At 40.0% G+C, this 14,480-nt stretch overlaps 1 non-coding gene across 1 annotated transcript; it reads left to right on the plus strand.

Annotated features, from left to right (window-relative positions):
• On the plus strand, positions 13,290 to 13,361 carry TRNAC-GCA. Its single transcript has one exon. It is a non-coding gene; the product is annotated as a tRNA-Cys (tRNA).

Consider the following 14,480-nt stretch of genomic DNA (forward strand, 5'->3'; position numbering starts at 1 on the left):
GCTATAACAAGCTTGGCTGGGCCATGAAAAATCTGCCTAACTCTCAGAAAGTCCTCCAGAGTTGCGCTACCCTCGGGAAGAGCCTCTTGGGTTTGCAGCAGCCCAGCTAGCCCTCAGGGGGTGCCGCACTCCCACAGAACCACTGGCCAGGACCACCATCCCCCTGCAGGAGCCCCTGCAGCCCAGAAAAGCTAGAAAAGCTTGGCCAGGCCGTGAAAAGTTCTGCCTACATTCTCAGACAGTCCTTCTGAGTTGGGCTACCCTGAGGAAGAGCCTCTTGGGTTTGCAGTGGCCCAGCTAGCATCTCCAGCCCTCAGGAGTTTCTGCACTCCCACAGAATAGCTGGCCAGAACTGCCATCCCCCTGGAGGAGCCCCTGCAGCCCAGAAAAAAAGCTAGAACAAGCTTGGCTGGGCCGTGAAAAGATCTGCCTACATTCTCTGACAGTCCTTCTGAGTTGGGCTGCCCTGGGGAAGAGCCTCTTGGGTTTGCATCAGCTCAGCTAGCTTCTCCAGCCCTCAGGGGGTGCTGCACTGCTGCAGAACAGCTGCCCAGCACCGCCAGCCCCCTGCAAGAGCCCCAAAGCCCCAAAACACCAGAGCAAGCTCTGCCCAGCCAAGTGAAATATGCTGCCATCGTGGTGTGGACCTCCCAGTCCTGTCTGCCCTCAGGAAGTCCTCCTTTGCTTCAAAGAGACCCTGTTAACCCCACCAGTACTCCAGAAAGCCCACACTGCCTCAAAAAACACTGATCAACAATGCCAGCCCTCAGAAAACATTCCACGACAGTGACAAGGCAAACACTGCCTGGCCATGGAGAGTACAACTCCACCAGGAAAAAGAAAACAACAAGCAAGATGAAGAAGCTGAGAAACCACCCCCAGTCAAACCAACAGGAGAACTCACCTAAAACAGTCAACAATGAAACAGATCTCTACAGTCTGACAGACCTGGAGCTCAAAATAGAAATAGTGAAAATACTGAAGAAATTAAGAGAAGATATGAACAGTATCTAATTATCTTTCAGAAACCCTCAGAAAGGAACTAGAAAATATAAGAAGGAGCCAAGAAAAACCAGAAAATTCATTTGCAGAGATACAAACAGAACTAAGTGCAGTAAAAGCCAGAATGAATGATGCAGAAGAATGAATCAGTGATATGGAAGATAGAATAATGGAAATCACTCAATCAGGTCAGCAGACAGAAAACCAAATCAAAAATCAGCAATATAAGAGACCTATGGGATAATATAAAGCAGGCCAATCTATGCATAATAGGAATTCAAGAAGGAGTAGAAAAAGATAAGGGGATGGAAAATATATTTGAAGAAATTATTGCTGGCAACTTCTCAAGTCTAAAGGATACTGATTTCAAGATATAGGAAGCACAGAGGGCCCCAAATAAGTTGAATCCAAATAGACCCACACCAAGACACATCATAATAAAAATGGCAAAAGTCAGTGATAAGAGAGGATCCTAAAAGCAGCAAGAGAAAAGCAGAATGTTACCTACAAGAGAACGCCCATAAGATTATCAGCTGATTTCTCTACAGAAATACTACAGGCCAGGAGAGAATGGCAAGAGATATTTAAAGTGCTAAAAGGAAAAAATATGCAACCTAGAATACTCCAACCAGCAAGAATATCATTTAAAATAGAAGGCAAAATAAATTTTTTTTCCAACAAACAAAAGCTAACAGAATACAGCAAAACAAAACCCAGGCTAAAAGAAATACTGAAAGGGCTTCTCTAAACCAAAAAGAAAGGAAAGAAAGAAGGGAGGAAAAAGAAAAAATAGAAGAGGAAGAACTAGGACTGGGGAAACCAAAATCAGAGAGCAATCACTCAAATAAGCCAGCATACAGATTTAATCATAAACATATTTCAAACAAAGTAAAATTAAAAAGAAAAAAAAGAGTCATCAAAATCATAAAATGTGGGCAAGGGATGTTAGGAAATAAATAGACCCTTTTTCTTTGTTTGTTTGTTTCTCTTCTTAATTTTAATATAGTAATGAAGTGTTTGAATCTACAGGACCATCAGGCTAAAACACACAATTATAGGAAGGGGTTAGCAAACTTAAAAAAAAGGGCAACCACAAGCCAAAACCAAATATTGCATTCGCAAAAAATGAAAACAAACAAACAAACAAAAACACTCAAGCAGATAATAACAGGAGACCATCCAACCAAAAAAAGAAAGGAAGAATGGAGAACCATAGAATCAACTGGAACATGAGGTCCAAAATGGCAATAAACAATCATCTATCAATTATCACCTTAAATGTCAATGGACTGAATGCCCCAATCAAAAGACACAGAGTGGCTAGTGGATAAAAAGGCAAAAACCTTCAATCTGTTGACCACAAGAAACTCACCTGAGGACCAAGGATACATATAGATTGAAAGTGAAGGGGTGGGAAAAAATATTTCACACCAATAAACAGGAGTCGCAACACTCATATCAGACAAAATAGACTTTAAAACAAAAGACATAAAGAAAGACAAATAAGGACACTACTTAATGATTAAGGGGATCCATCCAAGGAGAGGATGTTACCATCGTCAACATATATGCCCCAAATACAGGAGCACCCAGATACATACAACAAATATTAACAGACATAAAGGGAGAAATTGATGGGAATACAATCATAGTAGGAGACCTTAATACCCTGCTCACACCAATGGACAGATCCTCTAGACAGAAAACCAATAAAGCAACAGAGATCCTAAAGGAAACATTAGAAAAGATAGACTTAATTGATATCTTCAGGACACTACATCCAAAAAAAGCAGAATACACATTCTTCTCAAATGCACATGAAACATTCTCAAGAATCGACCACAAATTGGGACACAAAGCTAACCTCAACAAATTTAAGAGCATAGAAATTATCTCAAGTATCTTCTCTGACCACAATGTCATGAAATTAGAAATCAACCATGGGAAACGAAATGAGAATAAACCTACTACATGGAGACTAAACAACATGCTACTAAAAAACCAATGGGTCAATGAGGAAATCAAGAAGGAAATTAAAAACTACCTTGAAACAAATGATAATGAAGACACAACCTCTCAAAATCTATGGGATGCTGCAAAAGCAGTGCTCAGAGGGAAATTCATAGCAATACAGGCCTTTCTCAAAAAAGAAGAAAGATCCCAAGTTGACAACTTAACCCTCCACGTAAACGAATTAGAAAAAGAAGAACAAAAAAGTCCTAAAGTCGGCAGAAGGAAGGAAATTATAAAGATCAAAGAAGAAATCAGTAAAATAGAGATTCAAAAAACAATAGAGACAATTAATAAAACTAAGAGCTGGTTCTTTGAAAAGGTGAACAAAATTGACAAACCCCTGGCCAGACTCACTAAAAAGAGGAGAGAAAGAACCCAAATAACCAAAATTATAAATGGAAAAGGAGAAATCACAACGGATACAGCAGAAATACAAAAAACCATAAGAGAATACTATGAACAACTATACGGCAACAAGTTTGACAATCTGGAAGAAATGGACAATTTTCTAGAATCTTACAGCTTGCCAAAACTGAATCAAGTAGAAACAGACCAACTGAACAGACCAATCACTAGAAATGAAATTGAAGAGGTCATAAAATCACTCCCTACAAATAAACGTCCAGGACCAGATGGCTTCACAGGTGAATTTTATCAAACATATAAAGAGGAATTGGTGCCCATCCTCCTGAAACTCTTTCAAAAGGTTGAAGAAGAAGGAATACTCCCAAAGACATTCTATGAGGCCACCATCACCCTCATTCCAAAACCAGACAGAGATACCACCAAAAAAGAATACTATCGGCCAATATCATTGATGAATATAGATGCAAAAATTCTCAACAAAATCTTACCCAACCAAATCCAACAACATATCAAAAAAATTATACACCATGACCAGGTAGGGTTCATCCCAAGTTCACAAGGATGGTTCAACATACGCAAATAAATCAACATCATACACCACATTAACAAAAGAAAAGTCAAAAATCATATGATCATCTCAATAGACACAGAAAAAGCATTTGATAATGTCCAACACCCATTCATGATCAAGACCCTCGCCAAAGTGAGTATAGAGGGAACATTCCTGAACATAATCAAAGCCATTTATGAGAAACCCACAGCAAATATAATCCTCAATGGGGAAAAACTGAAAGCCTTCTCACTCAAATCTGGAACAAGACAGGGATGCCCACTCTCACCACTGCTCTTCAACATCGTTTTGGAAGTCTTAGCCACAGCAATTAGAAAACCAAAAGAATTAAAGGCATCCATAAAGGAAGAGAAGAGATAAAACTGTCACTGTACGCAGATGACATGATACAATGTATAGAAAACCCTAAAGACTCAACCCCAAAACTACTTGAACTGATTATACATTCAGCAAAGTAGCAGGATATAAGATTAACATTCAGAAGTCAGTGGCATTTCTGTATACCAGCAATGAAATATTAGAAAAGGAATAGAAAAATACAATACCTTTTAAAATTGCACCTCACAAAATCAAATACCTCGGAATACACCTGACCAAGGAGGTAAAGGACTTATATGCTGAGAACTATAAAACATTAATCAATGAAATCAAAGAAGATATAAAGAAATGGAAATATATTCCATGTTCCTGGATTGGGAAAATCAATATTGTAAAAATGGCCATACTACCCAAAGCAATCTACAGATTCAATGCAATCCCTATCAAATTACCCATGACATTTTTCACAGAACTAGAACAAACAATCCAAACATTTATATGGAACCACAAAAGACCCAGAATCGCCAAAGCAATCCTGAGAAACAAAAACCAAGCAGGAGGCATAACTCTCCCAGACTTCAAAAAATATTACAAAGCCGCAGTCATCAAAACAGTGTGGTACTGGTACCAAAATAGACATACAGACCAATGGAACAGAATAGTGAACCTAGAAATAAAACCTGACACCTTGGGTCAATTAATCTTTGACATGGGAGGCAAGAACATAAAATGGGAAAAAGAAAGTCTATTCAGCAAGTATTGCTGGGAATCCTGAACAGCTGCATGCAAAGCAATGAAACTAGAACACAACCTCACACCATGCACAAAAATTAACTTAAAATGGCTGAAAGACTTAAATATACGACAGGACACCATCAAACTCCTAGAAGAAAACATAGGCAAAACACTCTCTGACATCAACCTCATGAATATTTTCTCAGGTCGTTCTCCCAAAGCAATAGAAATAAGAGCAAAAATAAACCCATGGGACCTCATCAAACTGAAAAGCTTTTGCACAGCAAAGGAAACCCAAAAGAAAACAAAAAGACAACTTTCAGATTGGGAGAAAATAGTTTCAAATGATGCAACCGACAAGGGCTTAATCTCTAGAATATACAAGCAACTTATACAACTCAACAGCAAAAAAGCCAGTCGCCCAAAGGAAAAATGGGCAAAAGACCTGAACAGACCATTCTCCAAGGAAGATATACAGATGGCCAGCAAACACATGAATAAATGCTCAACATCGCTGATTATAAGAGAAATGCAAATCAAAACTACCATAAGATACCACCTCACACCAGTCAGAATGGCCATCATTAATAAGTCCACAAATAACAAGTGCTAGAGGAGGTGTGGAGAAAAGGGAACACTCCTGCACTGTTGGTGGGAATGTAAACTGGTACTGCCACTACGGAGAACAGTTTGGAGGTACCTTAGAAATCTATACATAGAAGTTCCATATGACCCCGCAATCCCACTCTTGGGCATATATCCAGACAAAATTCTACTTAAAAGAGACACGTGCACCCGCATGTTCATTGCAGCACTATTCACAATAGCCAGGACATGGAAACAACCCAAATGTCCATTGACAGATGATTGGATTCGGAAGAGGTGGTATATATACACAATGGAATACTACTCAGCCATAAAAAAGAATGACATAATGCCATTTGCAGCAACATGGATGGAACTAGAGACTCTCATCCTGAGTGAAATGAGCCAGAAAGACAAAGACAAATACCATATGATATCACTTATAACTGGAATCTAATATCCAGCACAAATGAACATATCCTCAGAAAAGAAAATCATAGACTTGGAAAATAGACTTTTGGCTGCCTGATGGGAGAGGGAGGGAGGGGAGGAATTGGGAACTTGAGGTTATCAGATACAATTTAGAATGGATTTACAAGGAGATCCTGCTGAATAGCATTGAGAACTATTCTAGATACTCATGTTGCAACAGAACAAAGGGTGAGGAAAAAAATGTATACATGTAAGGATAACTTGATCCCCTTGCTGTACAGTGGGGAAAAAAAAGACAACCCACAGAATGGGAGGTAATATTTGCAAATGAATCAACTGACAATGAATTAATCTCCAAAATTTATAATCACCTTCTGCAGCTCCATACCAAAAAAACAAACAACCCCATGAAAAATGGGCAGAAGACCTAAACAGACAATTCTCCAAAGAAGACAAATGGATAGCCAAAAAACGCATGAAAAGATATACAACATCACTCATTATTATAGAAATGCAAATCAAATCCACTATGAGGTACCACCTTACACCAGCCAGAATTGCTATCACCCAAAAGTCTACAAACAGTAAGTGCTGGAGAGGGTGTGGAGAAAAAGGAACCCTATGACACTGTCGGTGGGATTGTATATTGGTGCAATCACTATGGAAAACAGTATGGAGGTTCCTCAGAAAACTAAAAATAGGGAGTTCCCGTCATGGCGCAGTGGTTAACGAATCCGACTAGGAACCATGAAGTTGCGGGTTCGGTCCCTGCCCTTGCTCAGTGGGTTAACAATCCGGCATTGCCGTGAGCTATGGTGTAGGTTACAGACGCGCCTCGGATCCAGTGTTGCTGTGGCCCTGGTGTAGGCCAGCATCTTCAGCTCCGATTAGACCCCTAGCCTGGGAACTTCCATATGCCATGGGAGCAGCCCAAGAAATGGCAAAAGGACAAAAAAAAATAAAGAAAAAAAAAAGAAAACTAAAAATAGAACTACCATTTAATCCAGCATTCCCACTCCTGGACATCTATCCAGAGAAAACCATGAATCCCAAAGACACATGTACTCCAATGTTCATTGCAGCACTTTTCACAGTAGCCCGGCCATGGAAACAACCTAAATGTCCATTGAAAGAGGAGTGGATCAAGAATGTGTGGTACATATACATAATGGAATATTACTCAGCCATCAAAAGGAAGAAATACCGGCATTTTTAGCAACATGGATGCTCCTAGAAATTATCATGCTAAGTGAAGTCAGCCATACAATGAGACACCAACATCAAATGCTTTCACTGACATGTGTAATCTGAAAAAAAAAGGACACAATGAACTTCTTTACAGAACAGATACTGACTCACAGACTTTGAAAAACTTATGGTTTCCAAAGGAGACAGTTCAGGGGGCCAGGGAATGCATTGGGGTTGTGGGATGGAAATCCTATAAAATTGGACTATGATGATCATTGTACAACTATAAATGTAATAAATTCATTGAGTAATAAAAAAAATTTAGTAAAAAAAAGAAACTTGGACAGATTTACCAGCTGTGTGACCTTAGATAAGTTATTTAACTTCACCTTGCCTCAGTTTCCTCATTGCAAAGTTAAGATGATCATAGTTCCTCTCTCATTGGATTGTTTTAAGGGTTAAATGAATCAGTATCTGTAAAGCACTTAGAAGGGTGCATGTCAAGTTATAAGTGCCACATGGGTTAAATGCAGTATCAACAAACATTATAAACTGGTATTGATTTTGATATTCAGTCCAAAGAAATACAATTGGCATGATTTCAAGGCTATTTTTGTTTAGAATGAGAATAAATAAAAAACAGTGGGTTGGAGTTCCCATTGTGGTGCAGCAGAAATAAAACCAACTAGTATCCATGAGGATGCAAGTTCTATCCAAGCTCAATATGTTAAGGATCCAGCATTGCCGTGAGCTGTGGTATAGGTCACAGACATGGCTGGGATCCCCCATTGCTGTGGCTGGCAGTTGCAGCTCCAATTTGACCCCAGCATGGGAAACTATATGCTGCAGATGCAGCTCTAAAAAGCAAAAATAAAACAAAAAACAGTGGGTTGATTTCAAGACAAATATTAAGTAAATACTAGTATAAGAGGTACATCCAAATGGTAAAAAAGTTGAAACAGTGAAAAGTAAATGATTAGGTTTGGAAATGCTATGAATGAGAAAAAAGAATGTCATGTCTACAGTGACTAACCAACTCTAGCCTGGTTTTCTGAGAAACTTCCTGGAATGCAGGACATTCAGGGCTAAAACCAGGAGAATCCCCAGCAAACCAGGGCATTTGGTATACCTATATAACCACAGTTTGGCATTTATCCCACAAATGTCATGGAGCACCTACACTGTTCCAGGCATTGGGGGTGTTCCAAGAGCCACATCCCTTAAGGAGCTGGCAGTGGAGTGGACCCATGTTTCCCAACCTGCTACTGTTATGTGTGTGACTTTAAGCAGGACTCATCTTCCTTCCAAATGTTTCTTAGTCTGCAAAGCAAGTGGTTGGATTAATGATCTCTAAACCCCTTTCAAAGCTGGGGTTCTTCCATGCAATGAACACGGTACATCTGTTACTGCTAAAATATCCACTCCCACTGATGTCCAGGGTGAGAAAAGAACAAAGTACACATGTGAGTCTTTCTGTAGCTCTCAATTCTAGCCTGAGGCAGGGGAGAAAAAGAGGGGATGGAATATCTCCCCTCTCTTTGGCTCCCAATCAAAAATAACCCTGGTACGAAAAAACCAGCTAGAAGTAGGAGCCTTTGAAAAAACCTGAGTAATGTATATGGTCAGGAAATGGGCAGAAGAGAATCTTCCCAACAGGTTTAAGCAGGTCAGATTCCATGAGAATAAACCTGAAGAGTTTATTAGGGGGAAGAGATATTTACGATGCCTAGAAAAACAGGTTGCCCAACTGCGGTTGTGTTTAGAAGTTGAAAGGAACTTTGCTTGGTAGGACTAGGATAAGAACTTTACTTAAATAATAGGCTTTTGTTTGGAGGCTTGTTTTTCTTCATCAAATGACCTTTTGGGAGTTCCCATCATGGCATATCAGAAATGAATCTGACTAGGAATCATGAGGTTTTGGGTTCGATCCCTGGCCTCGCTCATTGGGTTAATGATCCAGCATTGCTGTGAGCTGTGGTATAGTTTGCAGAGGCGGCTTGGATCTGCCATTGCTGTGGCTGTGGCATAGGCCAGCAGCTGTAGCTCTGATTGGGCCCCTAGCCTGGGAACTTCCATATGCCATGGGTGTGGCTATAAAAACAAGAAAATTTAAAAAAAAATTTAATGACCTTGTGCCAAGTTATGTTACATAAGAGTGTATCTCATTAACAATCTGTCCTTGTGTGAGTACAATCATCTGACAGCTATGTCCTGGAAAATCTATCTCATTCAAATCATTATTTATGCATTTTTTTCCTGGAATCAATTTAATGACAATAATATCTATTGAGTGCCATTTATGAGCTCAATTGTGTAAAGTAAGAAGAGGAATAAGAATCTTAGTCCCTGGGAGCTGTGGCCAAGGAAACATGATAGGAATCCAATTATCACATTATATTGATGATGCCATTTGTGAAAAACTCAATGATTTTTACCTGGTACTAAGTTTCACTTTGCATGAGGTATAGGGAACAGAGAGGATTTGGGTATTGGAGAATCTAGGAAGCATTTCTTGGCTCAGAGAACTTAGTTCTCAGGAGTCAGGTCTTTTTTTCATGATAAACTTCTAAGACTTGTGATGCCTAGACTCCTTCCAGACAGTGTTCTCCATAATTACAGCTCTTCTAAGTCATTGCAGGTGTTATAATAATAATAATCTTGAGATACAGATAGACTATAAAAAGAATTCCATCTCAGTAGGGTATAGCTCAGGGGTAGAGCATTTGACTGCAGATCAAGAAGTCCCTGGTTCAAATCCACATGCCCCCTGTACCTCCTTCTTTTTGCTTTAGGAAGATGTGGATTGATTTTGTCTTTATTATTGTCTATATCTCATGGTCGAACAATCACTAATGTCCTTTGTGGATATGCTAAGTGGCAGACTAGGTTCTTTATATTATCTCCTCCATTTCTCACCAATGCAAGATACATTATCTCCATTTTGCATGAGGAGTCAGACTTGAAGAAGCTACAGTGCAGGTCTGGGGTTTGAACTCAGACCACAGTTGTCAACGTCTTCATATACTATTCATTCTGTTCTGTTCCTATTAAAAACTTCATCACAAAATTCCACTTAGCAATGCTACCAACATGCTAGGACTATCCACAGAGTTTTAGAACCTTTTGGCTGCAGGGAAAATCCATCAACTTAGTGACCATGCTCACACCTTGCAGTGTCCTAGAGACAGTGAGGGAATAAAGCCTTTATTCACAGATCACTGCTATGGATAAACAAGAAGTGGCCTCAAGTTAAGGAAACTGTACTTTTTTTTTCTCTATGCTAAAGCTTGAAGACTTTCTATCACCTTTCCACCCCCAGTTCATTTCCTGCAACTGAGCACCCCAGCCTGGGCTAGAATTCAGGCTTTAAGTCTGGGTTTAACTCCTGTCTGCAGCTCAGGCACTGATGTGCTTTAAGTCAGTCTGAATGACCACACACTGAGCACCTACTATATGCCAGAACTGTGCAAAGTGTGCAAACCCAGAAACAAATGACAAAGCCCCTGGACTCAGTGTGCTCTCTGCCAGGAAGGAGGCCTGTAAAATAAGAATTATGACAGCTGTGAGCTGTACTAGCTGAGCCAGGTTCAGGGGCACAGAGGAGCAGTGACTTCCTCTGTCCTGGAAGGACAAGTCAGAGTCTCACCAGAGGGAGGGTAGAGCAGAGGCAGGGGTGTGGTGAATGGTGATTAAGTCTAAGGCAGAGAAAACTATAGGGCAGAGTCTGGAGCACAAAATGTGATATAGGGAGTGTCAGAAGAGGAGGCTGAGGCTGAGGAGGCACACAGGGATCAAATGTAAGAACTCTGTCTTGTGCTAAGAGACTTGGAGTTTGTTGTGAAGGCCTTTGTGAAAGACATAGATAGACCTGGTTTTAAAATGACTACTCTGTCATTTGATTCAGCAATCCCACTCCCGGGCATGTGTCCTGAAAAAAACTGTAATTCAAAAAGATAATGCACCCAAATGTTCATTGCAGCACTACTCGTGATAGCCAAGACATGGAAGCAACCTAAATGTACATTAACAGATGAATGGATTAAGATGTGGTATATATGCACAATGGGCTATTATTCATCAATAAAAAAGAATGAAATAATGCAACTTGCAGCAACAAGGATGGACCTAGAGATTATCATACTAAGCGAAGTAAGTCTGAGAAAATATCATATGATATCACTTATATGTCAAATCTAAAATATGACACAAATGGGAGTTCCCATCATAGTGCAATGGAATCCAACTAGGAACCATGAGGTTGCAGGTTTGATCTCTGGCCTCCTTCAGTGAGTTAAGGATCCAGCATTGCTATGAGCTGTGTTGTAGGTCAAAGACCCTCGGCTTGGATCTAGCATTGCTGTGGCTCTGGTGCAGGCCATCAGCAACAGCTCTGATTGGACCCCTAGCCTGGGAACCTCCATATGCCATGGGTGCAGCCCTATAAAGACAAAAAACAAAAAAAAAATAAATAAAATAAGGCACAAATGAATCTATTTGTGAAACAGACTCACAGACAGATTTGTGGTTGCCAGGGGTGGGTGGTAGAGGGATGAGTTGGGTGTTTGGGGATAGTAGATGCAAACAATTATATCTAGGATGGATAAATAACAAATCCTACTGTATAGCACAGGGAACAATATTCAAGATCCTGTGATAAACCATAATGGAAAAGAGTATGAAAAAGTGTGTGTATATATATATAATGATCGAATAACTTTGCTGTATAGTAGTAATTAACACAACATAGTAAATCAACTCAACAAAATAAATCAGAACAAACAAAATATGGCTACTCTGAGAGCAGGAGGGGGATGGATATGAGGGGTGGAGGCTGGGAGGCCATTTAGGAGATGGCCCAATATGGGGCAGGGGTAGGGATGGACGTGACATCAACTGTGAAAACTAAAGTTCCCAGTGATTAACTGAAACTGGGGAGCAGAGGCTGGGAAAAGCCCAGAGTTGTGTTAAATGTTTTGGCCAAATGGCTGAGTACACAGTAGTGTCACCAACCAAGACAGGGAGGAAGCTGATGAGATGGAGAATTAGGCAGGCCTGGCACCCAGCTCTGAACCTTCATTCCAATCCTGGCTGCACCACCTCCCAACTGTGGGGCCCCGCTCTGCCTTTGTGTCCTCACTTGCAAAATCAGCATGCTAACAATAAAACCTGTTGTGTGGGATTTTTTGGGTGTTGATTCAATAGGAACTTATGACTAGAACTTTTATTCCAGAGCCTGGCACATAGCAAGAATTTAGTAAATATCGACTGTTATTAAAACAAAGCAAAATAGGAGGAGATGCAGGTGTGAGCAGGAAGACAAGTATAGTTTGGGGCTGACTGGATTTGCAATCTGCAGTTCCCTTAAAACTCCAGAGTGGAGAGGCTGGGAGAGGTTTTCTGTGGCCCTCAGAGAGCTTTGAGCTGGAGCTCTGGGGACTGTTGGCTCCTTAGCTTTGTGGCAGCTGATGGACCTCATCAGGGAGCATCTGCTCCACTGACAGAGATTGCCTTGACCTTTCTTTTCAATCTTGGAGACACATAGGATTAACAGTTTTCAGATCAGAACTCAAAAGACATCAGCAGTATTCAAAGGTGAATTTGGGACTTAAATTTTTTTTCTAACTGTAAAATGAGGCAGTTCACATGATGAGGTCTTTTTGAAAACCTCATGAAATCATGCACAAGATACAGCAGCACATGCACACACAAAATGTTTGCCTGTTATTTGGAGTTGAACATGAATCTCTGATTTGGGAATACCCAGTTAAGATCCCCTTCATGTCCAATACTTGATGTAGGCCCATGATACTTCAAATGTTTATCAATATCCCAGAGATTTAGGGACAGCCACAGAGGTATTTTAAAAGCTGGAGTATTAGACTAAGAAAACAGTGCTGAGCTTTAGTTTCTGGGAATAAAATAGAACACACGTGCTCTAGGAAAAACAGGAAGTGGTGAGGCTAGAAGGGAATCAGTGTTGAATTTAAGTCTAGGAGGAATTTCAGCCTTCAAAGTATTTATGAAGGATGATGCAACTCATAAAAGAGGAGCAGGTGCTTGTAAGAAGCAACTCACTGTTGGGGGTATAGCTCAGTGGCAGAGCATTTGACTGCAGATCAACTGGTCCCTTGTTCAAATCCAGGTGCCCCCTTTTTTTCTTTTTCTCATCCTGACAGCATCATTAAAAGGTGAGGTAATTAAGGTATTTAGGGCTCAAAATTTAAGGACCTACTCAAGCTCAGCTTCATGCAAACATCTTGGCTTTTTATTTTCCTCACAGTAGAACTGTGTGCACATGGAAATCCACTGTCTGCAACAAACACATCCAAACACAGCCACACACCCAGACACACATCCATACACCCAGTGTCCCCCATCCTACACACACACACACACACACGTGCACTTTCTCACATTTACCTTTATTTCTCCAGTCTTATGTAATCAAGGCTTATTAACTAGAACTTTCTTTCTAAAAAATTCTTATCTTTCTAAAAATTGAAGTACAGTACAGTAATGTGTTAATTTCTGCTGTACAACAAAGTGATTCTCATATATATATTCTTTTTCATATTATTTTCCATTATGGTTTATCATAGGATATTAAATATAGTTACCTGGGCTATACAGTAAGATCTTGTTGTTTATCCATCCTATATATAATAGTTTGCATCTGCTAATCCCAAATTCCCAGTTTGTCCCTCTCCCCTTTCCCCCTCTGTTCTATATCTGTGAGTCTGTTTCTTTTTCTTAGATAAATTCATTTGTATCAGATTTTAAATTTGATATATGATATATATGTATATACGATATTTGTCTTTATCTGATTACTTCACTTAGTATGATCATCTCTAGCTCCATCCATGTAGCTGCAAATGACATGATTTCATTCTTTGTTAAGGCTGTAATAATCCATTGTATAATTTGCCACATATTTATCTATTCACTGGTCCATGGATGTTCAGATTCCTTCTAGTCCTTGGCAATTGCAAACAGAACTGCTATGAACCCAGGGGTGCAGACATTTTTTGAATTATAGTTTTATCTGGATATATACCCAGAAGTGGGATTGCTGGATCATACAGCAACACTGCTTTCAAGTTTTTAAGGAAACTCCATACCGTTTTCCACAAGGGCCCTACCAACTTACATTCCCACCAACAGCATAGGAGTGTTCCCTTCTTTCCCTGTGGGTTTGTTTTTTTGTTTGGTTTTGTTTTTTGGGGGGTTTTTTTTGGTATACTTAACACTTTCTAAAAGTCCTAATCAG

The sequence above is a fragment of the Sus scrofa genome, chromosome 13 (genome assembly GCF_000003025.6).
Source record: "Sus scrofa isolate TJ Tabasco breed Duroc chromosome 13, Sscrofa11.1, whole genome shotgun sequence".
Classification (NCBI taxonomy): domain Eukaryota; kingdom Metazoa; phylum Chordata; class Mammalia; order Artiodactyla; family Suidae; genus Sus; species Sus scrofa.